The sequence below is a fragment of the Microcebus murinus genome, chromosome 12 (genome assembly GCF_040939455.1).
Source record: "Microcebus murinus isolate Inina chromosome 12, M.murinus_Inina_mat1.0, whole genome shotgun sequence".
In the NCBI taxonomy this organism is placed as follows: domain Eukaryota; kingdom Metazoa; phylum Chordata; class Mammalia; order Primates; family Cheirogaleidae; genus Microcebus; species Microcebus murinus.
In genome coordinates this window covers 49417068-49429921 of record NC_134115.1, presented here as the reverse complement: position 1 = coordinate 49429921, position 12854 = coordinate 49417068, and positions in this window count along the sequence as shown.

Genomic DNA, 12854 nt, shown 5'->3' with positions numbered 1-12854 from the left:
CATCCTTACACCAAAGCCAGAAAAAGACACAACAGAAAAAGAAAACTACAGACCAATCCATGATGAACACAGATGCAAAAAAACCTCAACAAAATATTAGCAAACCAAGTCCAATAACACATAAAAAAATAAATAATGCACAATGGTCAAGTAGGTTGCATCCTAGGGATACAAGGATGGTTCAGCATACACAAATCAATAAATGTGATCCACTACATAAACAAAAGTAAAACAAAAAACATATGATCATCTTAATAGATACAGAAAAAGCATTCAATAAAATCCAGCACCCCTCTATGATAGAAACCCTTAACAAACTAGGTACAGAAGGAACGTATCTCAAAATAATAAAAGCCATATATGACAAACCCACAGCCAACATCATACTGAATGAGGAAAAAAATGAAAGTATTCTCCATAAGAACTAGAACAAGAGAAGGGTGCTCACTGCCATGACTTCTTTCAACATAGTACTGAAAGTCCTAGCCATAGCAACCAGACAAGAGAAAGAAATAAAAGGCATCCAAATTGGAAAAGAGGAGGTCAAATTATTCCTGTTTGCCAACGATATGATCTTGTATCCAGAAAACTCTGAAGCCTTCTTCAAAAGACTCCCAGAATTCATAAATACATTCAGTAAAGTCTCAGATTACAAAATTAATGTATGCAAATCAGCATTTCTACACACTTATAACAGCTATGCTGAAAATCAAATCATGAACTCAATACCGTTTACAATAGCTACACAAAACCAAAATACCTAGGAACATACTTAACCAAGTAGGTAAAAGAAATAATTGATGATACAAATGGAAAAATACCTCATGCTCATAGATTGGAAGAATCAATATTGTTAAAATCTCCATACTGCCCAAGGTGATTTACACATTCAATGCAATTCTCATCAACATACCAATGTCATTTTTCACAGAATTAGAAAAAACAATCCTAAATTTCATATGGAATCCAAAAAAAGCCCAAATAGCCAAAGCAATCCTAAGCAAAAAGAACAAATATGGAGCTATCATATTACTCAACTTCAAATTATACTAATGATTATAGCAACCAAAACATCATTGTACTGGTATAAAAGTAGACACACAGATCAATGGAACAGAATAGAGAACCAAGAAATAAAGCCATACACCTACAACCAATTGATCTTTGACAAAGCAGACCAAAGCATACAATGGAGAAAGGATACCCCAGTCAATAAATGGTGCTGGAAAACTTAAAGAGCCACATGCAGAAGAATGAAACTGGATCCTTCTCTCTCACCATACAAAAAATGAACTCAAAATGGATTAAAGACCTAAATAACACAAGACCTGACACCATAAAAATTCTAGAATAAAACTTAGGAAAAACTCTTCTGGACATTGGCCTAGGCAAAGAATTTTTTATTAAGACCCCAAAAGCAAATATAACAACAATAAAAATAAATAAATGGGACCTCATTAAACTAAAATATTTCTGTACAGCAAAGGATATAATCACAAAAATAAACAGAAAACCTACAGAATGGGAAAAAATATTCACAAACCATACATCCAACAAAGGACTAGTATCCAGAATCTATAAAGAACTCAAACAAATCAGCAAGAAAAAAAATAATAATTCCATTAGAAAGTGGGCAAAAGACATGAACAGATATTTTTCAAAAAAGGATAGACAAATGGCCAAGAAACATATGAAAAAATGTTCAACATCACTAATCATTAAAAAAATGCAAATTAAAACCACAATAAGATATCATCTTACCCCTGTCAGAATGGCTATTACTAAATAGTCGAAAAACAATAGATGTTGGTATGCTGATGTGGTGAAAAGGAAACACTTATACACTGTTGGTGGGTATGTAAATTAGTACAACCTCTATGGAAAACAGTATGGAGATTCCTCAAAGAACTAAAAGTGAACCTACCATTCGATTCAGCAATCCCACTATTGGGTATCTACCCAAAGGAAAAGTCATTATGTCAAAAAGACACCTGCACCCAAACCCAAATGTTTATTACAGCACAGTTCACAATTGCAAAGATATAGAATCAATCTAAGTGCTTATCAACTGATGAGTAAATAAATGTGGTGTGTGTGTGTATATATGTATATATATATATATATATATATATATAGTATATATATATGCTATATACATAAAGCATGTTTGTGTGTATATATATACACACACACACATACAAACTAATACACACACACCCCATGGAATACTACTCAGCTATAAAAAGAATGAAATAATGTCTTTTGCAGCAACTTGGATGGAATTAGAAGCCATTGTCCTAAGTGAAACAAATAGCACATGTACTCACTTAAAAGTGAGAGCTAAACAATGTGTATACATGGTCATACAAAGTGGTATAATGGACTTTGGATACACAGAAAGGGGAGAGTGAGAGATCAAAAATTACCTGTTGGGTACAGTGTACACTATTCGGGTGATGGGTACACTAAGAGCCCTGACTTCACCACTATGCAATTCATCCACGTAACAAAAAAACTCTTGTACCTTCTAAATCTATTGAAATTTTTTTAAGACAAAAATAAGTAAATAAGAAAACCAGATACCATCTGTCAATGAATAATTCTTGCAAAGTTTTGTAACCTGTTTCATTTTATAAGATGTTCTTGGAAGCACCAGTGCATAGCTTGGTTTTCATTTGCCTTAGCAAAGTGTCTCATGGATAAATGGGTTGAAAAGCTCTATAGTGGTTATACTAAATAAAATGATTGCTTTTATTGTTACAGTCAAATAAGCCATTCAATATAACATTAATAGCAGATTCTTCTAGGGAAAAAAGTATAATCATGACTATAAGAAGACAAATATTTTATTTGGGCACATTCAATTTTAAATTGCTTTATACACAAAAATGTGTCCATGCAAACACCCAAATAATTACAAACATATGGATTAATGGTATCACAAAACTCAATATCCCTAATTTTAAGAATTAGCGTTTGTAATATTCACCAACCATTGTGTGAAAGTAATTTCCTTGTACTCTACTGAGTTCACATAAAAATTAAATCTATGGCTTTATGTATTTTGTTGGCAAATTGAATAGTTTAGTATTGGATCCCAGTATCTTGGAAAAAGAAACTCATTATGAGCAAGTGGTCCTACCACAGTTTTGCCAGTCTGGCCAGATCTCTAAGACCTGCCAAGTTCTAAGTGTAGTTGAATAAACACAGACACACTTTCATGAGAGAGTGTGCCAGTTTTTAATCATCCCTTTAATCACCTTCAGCATTTGCCAGCTTTTCTCTTTTTGAAAGTGCTGCCACTTTTAGCATGACCCCCAAGAGGCAGGTGCAATACACAAAAAGTGCATTGCTTTCCAATTGAGTCCCTGTTGGTTTTTGGTTGAATGATGTCCCATCCTGGTTTGGCTGAGATCAGATGGGTAACACCCCTCCCCCACTGTTCAATATGACAACCCCATAGGAGGTCTGGAGTTCTGAAGGACTTTCTAGCATTTCCTGAAGTTAAAATAAAATAAGAAATGCCTAAAGAGAAGGGTCAAAATTCAAAAGGACAAAAATAGTAGGAGATAGGTAGACAGTAACATAAATATGAACAAAAAATAAATAAATCACAGGAACTATATAACATTCATCAACAAATCAGATGCCCTCGTTTAAAGCAGTAATTCTGATTGCAAATTAACTGTGTAGGATGAAGTACTGGAGACAGTTTACAAATCAGATAGATTCAAAGAGTGTTCCTAGTGGGCCTTGGCTTAGAATAAATCCTGCCTGAGTACCCTGAAATTCCGAGTTTAAATAATCAATTGCTATTGATTTTTCACTTTTGTTCTGCCAACATTTGGTTATTCCCTGAGTCACACAGCCTTGCCATTTGAGCCAAAGTCAATAAAGAATTTAATCATTCATTAGAATCTGTAGAGGTAGAATGTAATGCTGAAAAGTTACATTTAAGATTTTCTAAAGTAAGTATCTTTAAGTCTATGACACAAAATGTAAGTCTATGTAAGTAAGTCTATGACACAAAATGTCTATGACAAATGTCTATGACATTTTAATGTCTATGACAAATCTGTATTAAGGACCCCAGCAAGATAAACTTATGCCTTATATGATACAATTTTTGATGACCTGAATTGAAGTAACTTAAAAAAATCAACAATAATATTTTTGATCCTTGTAAGAGGATTGTGAATATTAATTTGCTCATATACTAACAGTCATGAAGTATTGTTATTTATTTTCTTAATAAATCTTGGACGCACCAGATGCAAGTACAGTATTGTGGTCTGAGCTCTATTGACCAGGTTCATTGCAATGATAAGCTGTTAGTAAGCACATAGAAGTGTAGATTTCTGTAGCAATATCAAAGTATAATAGCTCCCAGGTTACCTAATCATTGCAATTAATGTTTGTGAAAACATCTCAATTAACTAGAAAAAGTGTATTCATTTCTTACTTATTATATTTGCTCTAAGTATTCTCTTTAATTTTTATGCAAAAACACCAGAATGCCTTGAAGTGTTTTTTAGGGATCAGAAAGCTCTAACAATCACTTCCAATAGTAATGTCAAATTGGCTTTATAAAGTGTGTAAAAACAGTAAATGTTGCTCAGAATATTTTGATAAATTAATAAGGTTCTATTTCATCATATCATTTAGCAATTATATTCTAAGACATTCGATTTCTTTTTAGAGTATTTGATGATTTCTATCTGGAAACCTCTTTGAGAATAACCATCGGTGTACAATCTTAGCCACATTCTTACTTCTTTCCGTGATTCAGTAGGTGAATCTCTCAAATTTATGATTACAGAACTTTCCTGGTTCTTTTACATCTGTCCTAATATTATGAGTCTTTGTGTAGTGTTTTTATATTTACAGGAATTTTCTCTCGTCAGTTTTCTATTCTATTCTCACATCAGGCATTTCCTGTTTTACTTATAAGGAAATGGATACAAAAAGATTAAGTGAAACCAAGAAGTAAAAACTAACTTATAGAATCAAGATTAGAACTCAATACTTTCTCCACTAGATCTGTCTCCGTTTGTCCTGCTTGAGTTAACCTTTAAAAATAATTACCCCTTTAAACTCATTCGTTTCAAACAATGTTCTATAAGTTAAATGAAGTGTTAGCTAGTAAACCCTGATTTGGGGCAATTAAGGTAAGTGCTATTATACTCAAATTTTTTAATTTAATAATGAATGTTAATTTATAAAATTAACAAAATTCTAGCTCATATGAACATGATTTCATTCTCCCAAATAATCTGATATATTAATGTAAATTGGGTTTTCTAAACATGACCATATATCTTACATTTCCATTGTAATATTTTTCAAAGAATTCTAAGTCATGGAGTAAAGGTTAAGCCTTGAAGAAAATATTAGCCTTAAGTTTCTTTTCATTGGCAACCATTAGAAACCAACACATGGATTTTCCAAATCCACATCCCATCATCCAAAGCACATATTTTTAAACAAGTCTTTAGCATCTTATGGATTTTTGTTCTTTTTTACACCAAGTATTCATTTCTATATTAAGACTGACGTTTTGAATCATGAGATATTTTTACCAAATAAAAAATTAAATGATTGAATATCTCAACATTTTCATTTTACAAATACAAAATGCAGATTTCAAAGATAGATTCAACAGTGTTTTTTGTGACTCTAAATGGTATTTTCTTTCTGCTTTTCCAAAACAGGCAAAAAAAAAAAATTAAGTGAGGGTTTGTGTGGCATACAAGTGAACACAATTAAGGAAACCCTCATTGTTGTCTTCTGAATAGACTTGTCACATTACTATTCACAGCTTTGTCTAGTGACAGTGGAATATCAAAAAGATACTGAATAATATAGCAAAAATCTATTGTGCCACTGAGATCTAATCTTTGTCTGAATGTAATTGCCTTATTAAAAGATTTGCAAGCTTACTCTTTCTGTGATTCTAAAATAAGCCAAGAAAAACCATGCTGTAAAACTGCAACTGTAGTCTCCATGATATGACAACAGCATGTAAGTCAAACTGAAAATTAAAACCCCATTCCATGTTTCCCCAGCAATGGCATGGATGCTTCTTTTTAGTCCTGCAATTATCCCTGGTGGTATGAATGGCATTTGGAAGACTTTCTTCCCATGAACTTAGCTTAGACTGCCTACAGAACAGCTCATGTAAATATGGGTATCTCATTTAGATTGTAATTTATGTTATATAGCAGTGTCTGCCTCTTAGTACCTGTTCATTATAGCTAATAGATTCAGCATAAGCTCCTTTGTCTTTTTTCCCCACCTCCGCCCCCCACCCGGAAACACCTTGCTCTAAGCCTTCCTAGGGGAAGAACAGTTTCAGTTCCAGGGAAGTAAAGAAATAATTGCACATACTAATGCCAATACCCATTACAAATTGTCAGCTCTGAAAAGTAGTATAAGTGGATGAATCTTCCTTTTTTTTTTTTTTGTTTGCCCTTCAGCCTACTCCTTTTTTACATATTGTAACATTTTACTTTTATGATTTTCTGAAAAGCGTTGCTTCCCCTCCCCTCACTCAGATAATAGCAAGACATAAGGCAAGCACCACAATAATAATAGTATTAATTCACTTCAGTTGCGACTTCAAGTCCCTTTCCTCAATAGGGAAATGAACAACCAATTTCATTTTTCTGTAATATAACTATCTCTTTAGGAAACAGTAGCCAGTTTAATACAATCCCATCAATAAGAGAGGGTTGGAGTAGAGGAAGAAGGTGGAGGCTGCTGATAGATTCGTGTATATTTTAGCAATGTGTAGTCAAAAGAATTTTTTGTTATTCATCCAGCCTTGATGGGTTTTCTGTATATATTAGATATGTACAAAATATTACTTATGTAAATTACAAAAAGATTTTCTTCAAGTATTATTCCCTTAGCACTTCAATAGCATAGAAGCAATCTATTCACATAATTGTGAATCTATAACCACTTGTTTGTCAAACTGAAAATACAAAGTTAAGTCTACTCAAAAATTATGACTCATTACTGTGATCACCATGAAACATCAATTTAACACCAAAAATTGTATTTGAGTTCATCAAAACAGAAATATTTAGCATATCAACTATGTAAGATAATACTTATTTGGGACAAGTATTAGCAAAAGTCTAAGAATGGAAGCTTGTAAGCTTCTCCTTACAAAATCAAGATTTTAGTTTGCTTTTGTGGAACATTAGGACCACATAATTGCCCTTAAAAGAATATTTTAATTTAAATTATAGGTATATGAATTAAGAAGACCAAGTATGTTTACATATAATTTGCATGTGCCAATTAATCTGTGCCCTCACTTCTAAATAGTAACTCAAACAGAATTATTACCTTCCAGCAGAAAGTCATTTCTTGATTTTTTTCACTCTTCTTTCTTCCTCAACACCTCACTGGATTTTTTATGTTTATAGCTCATATGGGAACTTAGAAGATAGAAGCAAAAGACTAAAATATATTACCAGTCTTACAATAAGTGAATGTACAATTATTGGTGTCCTTAAGCAAGAACGAGATAAATGCTGTCTTACAATAAGATTAACCCAAGTCTATCGAGTACACAATACAGTACACAATTGTTCAATTGAAACAAAATTAATGTGATAAAACATTGGGCCTCTTACTTTATGCAATTCTGGTGAAGCCATTCATTTATTCTCTTCCCAAAAGTCTCTTGATTAGCTGGCAGAATGTAAGCAAAAGAAAACATCCATCTTTTCCCACTTCCACTCCAACTTACTTTGTCAGCATAGTTTAACCAAATTAAACACTCAATACCCTAGGGTGTCCAAGCAAAATGGACAGTCTGAGTGTGAAAGAGGGAGCTATTAATAATTATGATAAGACAACAAGTGTTAACAGAAGTGTCTCATTAAAAACTAGGAAGTATGAGTACTATGTCCTTTTCTCCTAACCTCCCCTGTTTCCAGAGCAGGGTACACTAACACTGTTTTGTCTCAGGAAAAAGAATATGGGTAATAGATGTGATATTAATGATGTGCCTTAGATGAAGATTTGACTGTTCTGGAGAAACTCCTTTGTAGTCAAAGGGGAAAACTGTAAAACTTTAATCTTTTGAGATTGTAATTTTTCATCTGGAGAATGAAAATGTTGGATTGGATAATTTCTAAGGTCTGTTTCCTATTGCAGCATTCTAGGATTTCCCACATGAACCTGAAGTTCCAAATTGTTAGGAAAAGGAAAACACAGCAAATATTTTGCTTCTTGCTTTTAAAATGTTAGCCATACATTAAACATAAGAAAACATTACATTTTTTCTCTTAAGTGGGAAATCCTTGAGGGCTAATTTTGAGAGATGGTACATAAAATTGGGTTATAACTTCTCCAAGGAAGAAAAACATTTCGTTTACTGAAATCTATGTATAAAGCAAAAATCAAAAAACAAATGTAAGTGATGTAAATATTATCCTAACCTTATAAAGTATTTGATATTTTAGAAGACCAGAACTGATGAAATAATTACATACAATGATATTTATTTCAATCTCTAAAAATGATACTGACATCCCTCCTGTTCTGAGTTTATCTCCTTTTATCTTCCTACACTTTCAATGAAGATTTCTTTTTCTCTCTCCCATTTCTGAAACAAATTACTTAATCTTTGAGATCTTGAATATTCATTTGTTTCTCACCAGACAGGAATTTTTCTTAAATTACATAGGTTCCTTATAAGTAAGATCAGTCGTATTAACGTTTCATTTGAAAGCTATTACTTGAGGCAGATATGGATGCTTTTAAAATGAAATCATTAAAAAAATGTTCAGTACAATCTTATAAATATCCATGCTAGAATTTCCATTTATTGACATCAATTGGTTGCATGCTTTCTGCACTTTTTGTTTTTAATTTTACCTTATTATCAAAGCCAATATTACAATAGGTATCTCATTGAAAAATTTCACTTCACACAATGTATTTAATGTATTCACAACAAATGTAGATTCTATAAAGAATCTACATTATAAAATTAAAATCTCTTTAAAATGTAAATTACTTACAAATCAAAAAAAGTCTTCTTTGAAATTTCTAGAAAATGATTTTTTATACTACATTTATACTATACCATAATTCACACTTACTTTGCTTTTGTTTTATCAGAAACAAGTCTTTGAATTATATACTTACATTGGCTACAATACAGTGCAGATACAATTAGAGAAAATTTCTTTAACTTTATGGCATATTGTAAGCATCAAATATTCTCTGACAGATTTTGTAACATGTCCTGGTGTTATCATAAAAATTCTTATAATTCTATGTCTTCGGAAATCAATTTGATTAAATATGAGTACCAACTCCACATTTTTAATTAACCTGCTAATAGTTTTGAAAATATTTTCAATTTTATGGTATTTTAAATGAAAGCTATATATCGATATCTACTATAACTTTTTCTTTTAACTTTTTATTTTATGATATTTTATTATATAAACATATAATTATTACCTAAAATTGGTAAAATAGAGAAAAGTAAGAGAAACACAATATACCCAGTGTCCCAACATCTAAAGACAGTTGTTATTTACCCCTTTGTCAGTTTTCCTTTCAGTCTTTATTTCATAGAGTCTTCTTAAAATTGGTTCTAATTACACTGCGTAAAACTGTGCATCTTGAATTTTACACTAAACCTTAGATAGTGTTTCTCATAGTAATATAAACTATTCATTAATGTCAATTTGAAGTCTGTTTTGAGAATTGCAAAATAGTCATACAAAGGACTTAGTATAATTTATGATACACAGTAACTACAGGGGGTCCTGAAAGTCTCCATACAAAGGAAGGAAAAATTTTGTAAAATTTTTTAATGAATATTTTGTAACTAAAGGTACATTTAGCTATAATTTCCCATTTTCCCTATGTATGGTGACTTTGGGGACACTGTATATGTCAGATGTCATCTTCATCATTATATTTATTATTATATAATATCCCACCATAAGGCTCTGCCATAATAGACAGATATAACCACCTGATTATTAAAAGATATTTAGATTTCTTACATATTTTAGCTTTATAAATAATACTAAATTTAACATATTTTGTATGTTTTGTATGTCTATTTCCACATTTTATATTATTTCTTTAGGAGAGATTTCCAGAAATGAATTACTAAATAAAATGAAATACACAATGTCACTCCATTTTACTACATCATCAAATATTTTGCAGAAGGTTGTCTCAACTTCTATTCCTACTACCCGTGTGTAAGATCCTTACTGACAGTCAATATTCTCTATTTTTTTCTTGCTACAGATTCATCTACTTTAATCATGTTCTTAACTATATCTATTTCTAATACCATATTATCATTTTTTACTTTTGAAGAATGTATTTATTGATATAATTTAAGAGAAACAGGGAAAACACAGGAATAATACAAAGAATTCTCCAAAACCTTTTACCCAGTTCTTTGAATGTTAGCATTTTATTACATTTGCCTTATCTTTATCTCTTTCTCTCTCTCTGTAGATATAGATAGAATTTTTTTTGAAATGTTTAAAAATGCATAAGTGACAATATTACATTTTATATAGTGAAATATACTATGTATGATATTCCATGGCATTTACATTTTGAAACCTTTTTTATTATGAATCTCTGCTAATTTGGCACATGAAAAATTTTATTTTATTTTATTTTTTTCCTAGAGAAAGAAACAATTTACTCAAACTATAAGGCTATCAATTCTTTTCAAAGTGTTCTAATGGCATAACACAATTTTAACTATAATACCAGAAAAATAGTATCTTATTTTAATTTGCATTTCTCTGTTGACTAAAGTTAAACATGTTTCTAAATATTAAATAATTATACTCAAATTTTTGTTATTCATTTGTTGATGGCGTTTGCCCATTATATTAATATATTACTTTCACTTATGTATTTGCCTCCCATGTGAGAGCAAGATACTAATTGCTTCTCAAGAGCAGAAGGTAAGATCCCTATTCACAGTAAATTTACAACCTACTTTGAAAGTAAAGGTGTAAGAAAGTAGCTTTTTAAAAAATAATTTTAAGCCATGGAAACTGTCTTCAAATGAAATTTTACATGGAAGTACAATGAAAGAAAATAGATAAAAGAGCAGGTTCTCTGGTTGAAGTAAAGATAGAAGACTCAGGTTCCTCTGAATTGCCTCCCCTTGTCCTCTCAGCCTCTCTAAGTAACAAAGACCTCCAACTGGGATGAATGCCCACCGGGAGCTGTTTAAAAACTACCCATAGAGGGCGGCTTTCTTTCTAAGACAGGCAAGAATTTTTACATAATTTGTGTCTAAATCACTATATTGTAATTCTTTTTATCAAAAAGTAATTACATAAGATTTCTTTCCAAATGTATTTTGCTTTTTTTTTTAATTTGTTTTGCCCAAAATCTTCCTATAAATGAAGCTTATGTTTAATGTTGACATTTCTAAGAGGTTCATTATATGACATTCTGCCCATTGGAAGTGTTTCTTTTTTTTTTTTTTTAATTTTTTTCATGTTCTTCCATTGTAAATATCTATGGCACTATCTGAATGTCATAGAGTATGTAAATCTCTACAAATAACTCCTCTTTCAGCCTGTCTTCCAGTGTTAATAAAGTATAAGTAAATTACTTTGATTAAATAATCCAGCCTTTGTCCAAAGGCTGCTGAGAACTGGTGTTCACCCTTGGGTGGGCAGTAAGGGGGAGATTCCAGTCCCCCTCAAGAAAAGGCAGACCAACTAAAAATATTTTATTGATATGTAAAATAGCCTCCTGGTCCCCTTTTGTGCCCCTACACCCTATAATTTCTACCTTCGTTCTACCTTTTATCCCTGTTCCCTCCTAAAATGATTTTTGCCTTCCTAATAAGATTGTTTGTTAAAGAAAACAAAACAGTGCTAGCATTTTTTCAGATTGTACAGGGAATATATATATATATATATATATATATATATATATACATATATATATGAAAATACAATATTAAGAAATTTCCTTTCAGCTATATGCTTGCCCTTTGCTAACACCACATGCACACTCTTTTTGGGGCCACATGTATTCCTCTTAAAAGTTCCCTTGCAACAGACCTAAGAAATCCCCCATGGTATTTTCCTCTGGGTTTCAATCTGCCTGACATTTTTAGTCACCTTGTTCTTACTTTGTCAGGTATGTATCCAAGTAACACTTGAAACTTGGCTGCTTATGGTGTCAAACTCTTTGTAAAATAAATAAATAAAAGAACAAAATTTGGCTCTTTTTCATTTTTTTTAATTTTAATTAAATTGTTTATTTTACTTAATTTTAGCCTTTCTGTGGGTGTAAAAATATATCTTATTGTGATTTTAATTTGCACTTCCTTCATGACTAATGATGTTTTTCATGTTCTTATTGGTCATTCATTTATATATCTTATTCTGAGCATCTGTTCAAGTCTTTTGCCCATCTTTATGTTGGGTTATTTTTTTTTATTTGTATGCATTTTTACATATTCTTAATTCCTTTATTTGGGGAATATATATACTGAATATTTTCTTCCTGTTTGTAAACTTGACTTTTTCATTTTTAATGGTGTCTTTTGATGAGCAAAACTTTTAATTTTGATGAATCCATTTATTATTTTTCTTTTATGCTTAATAATCTCTCCTCTTTAAGACTTTTTGCCTTACCAAGTTCACAGAGGTATTCTCTCACATTCTTTTCTAGAAGCTTTATGTACTTATCTTTTTCATTTATATCTATGATTCACCTGAAATTCATTTTGAGGTATAGCATAAACTTGAGGGTTAAAATTCATTTTTTCCAAGTTTATCCAGTTATTCCAGCACCATTTGTTGAGAAGGCTTTTC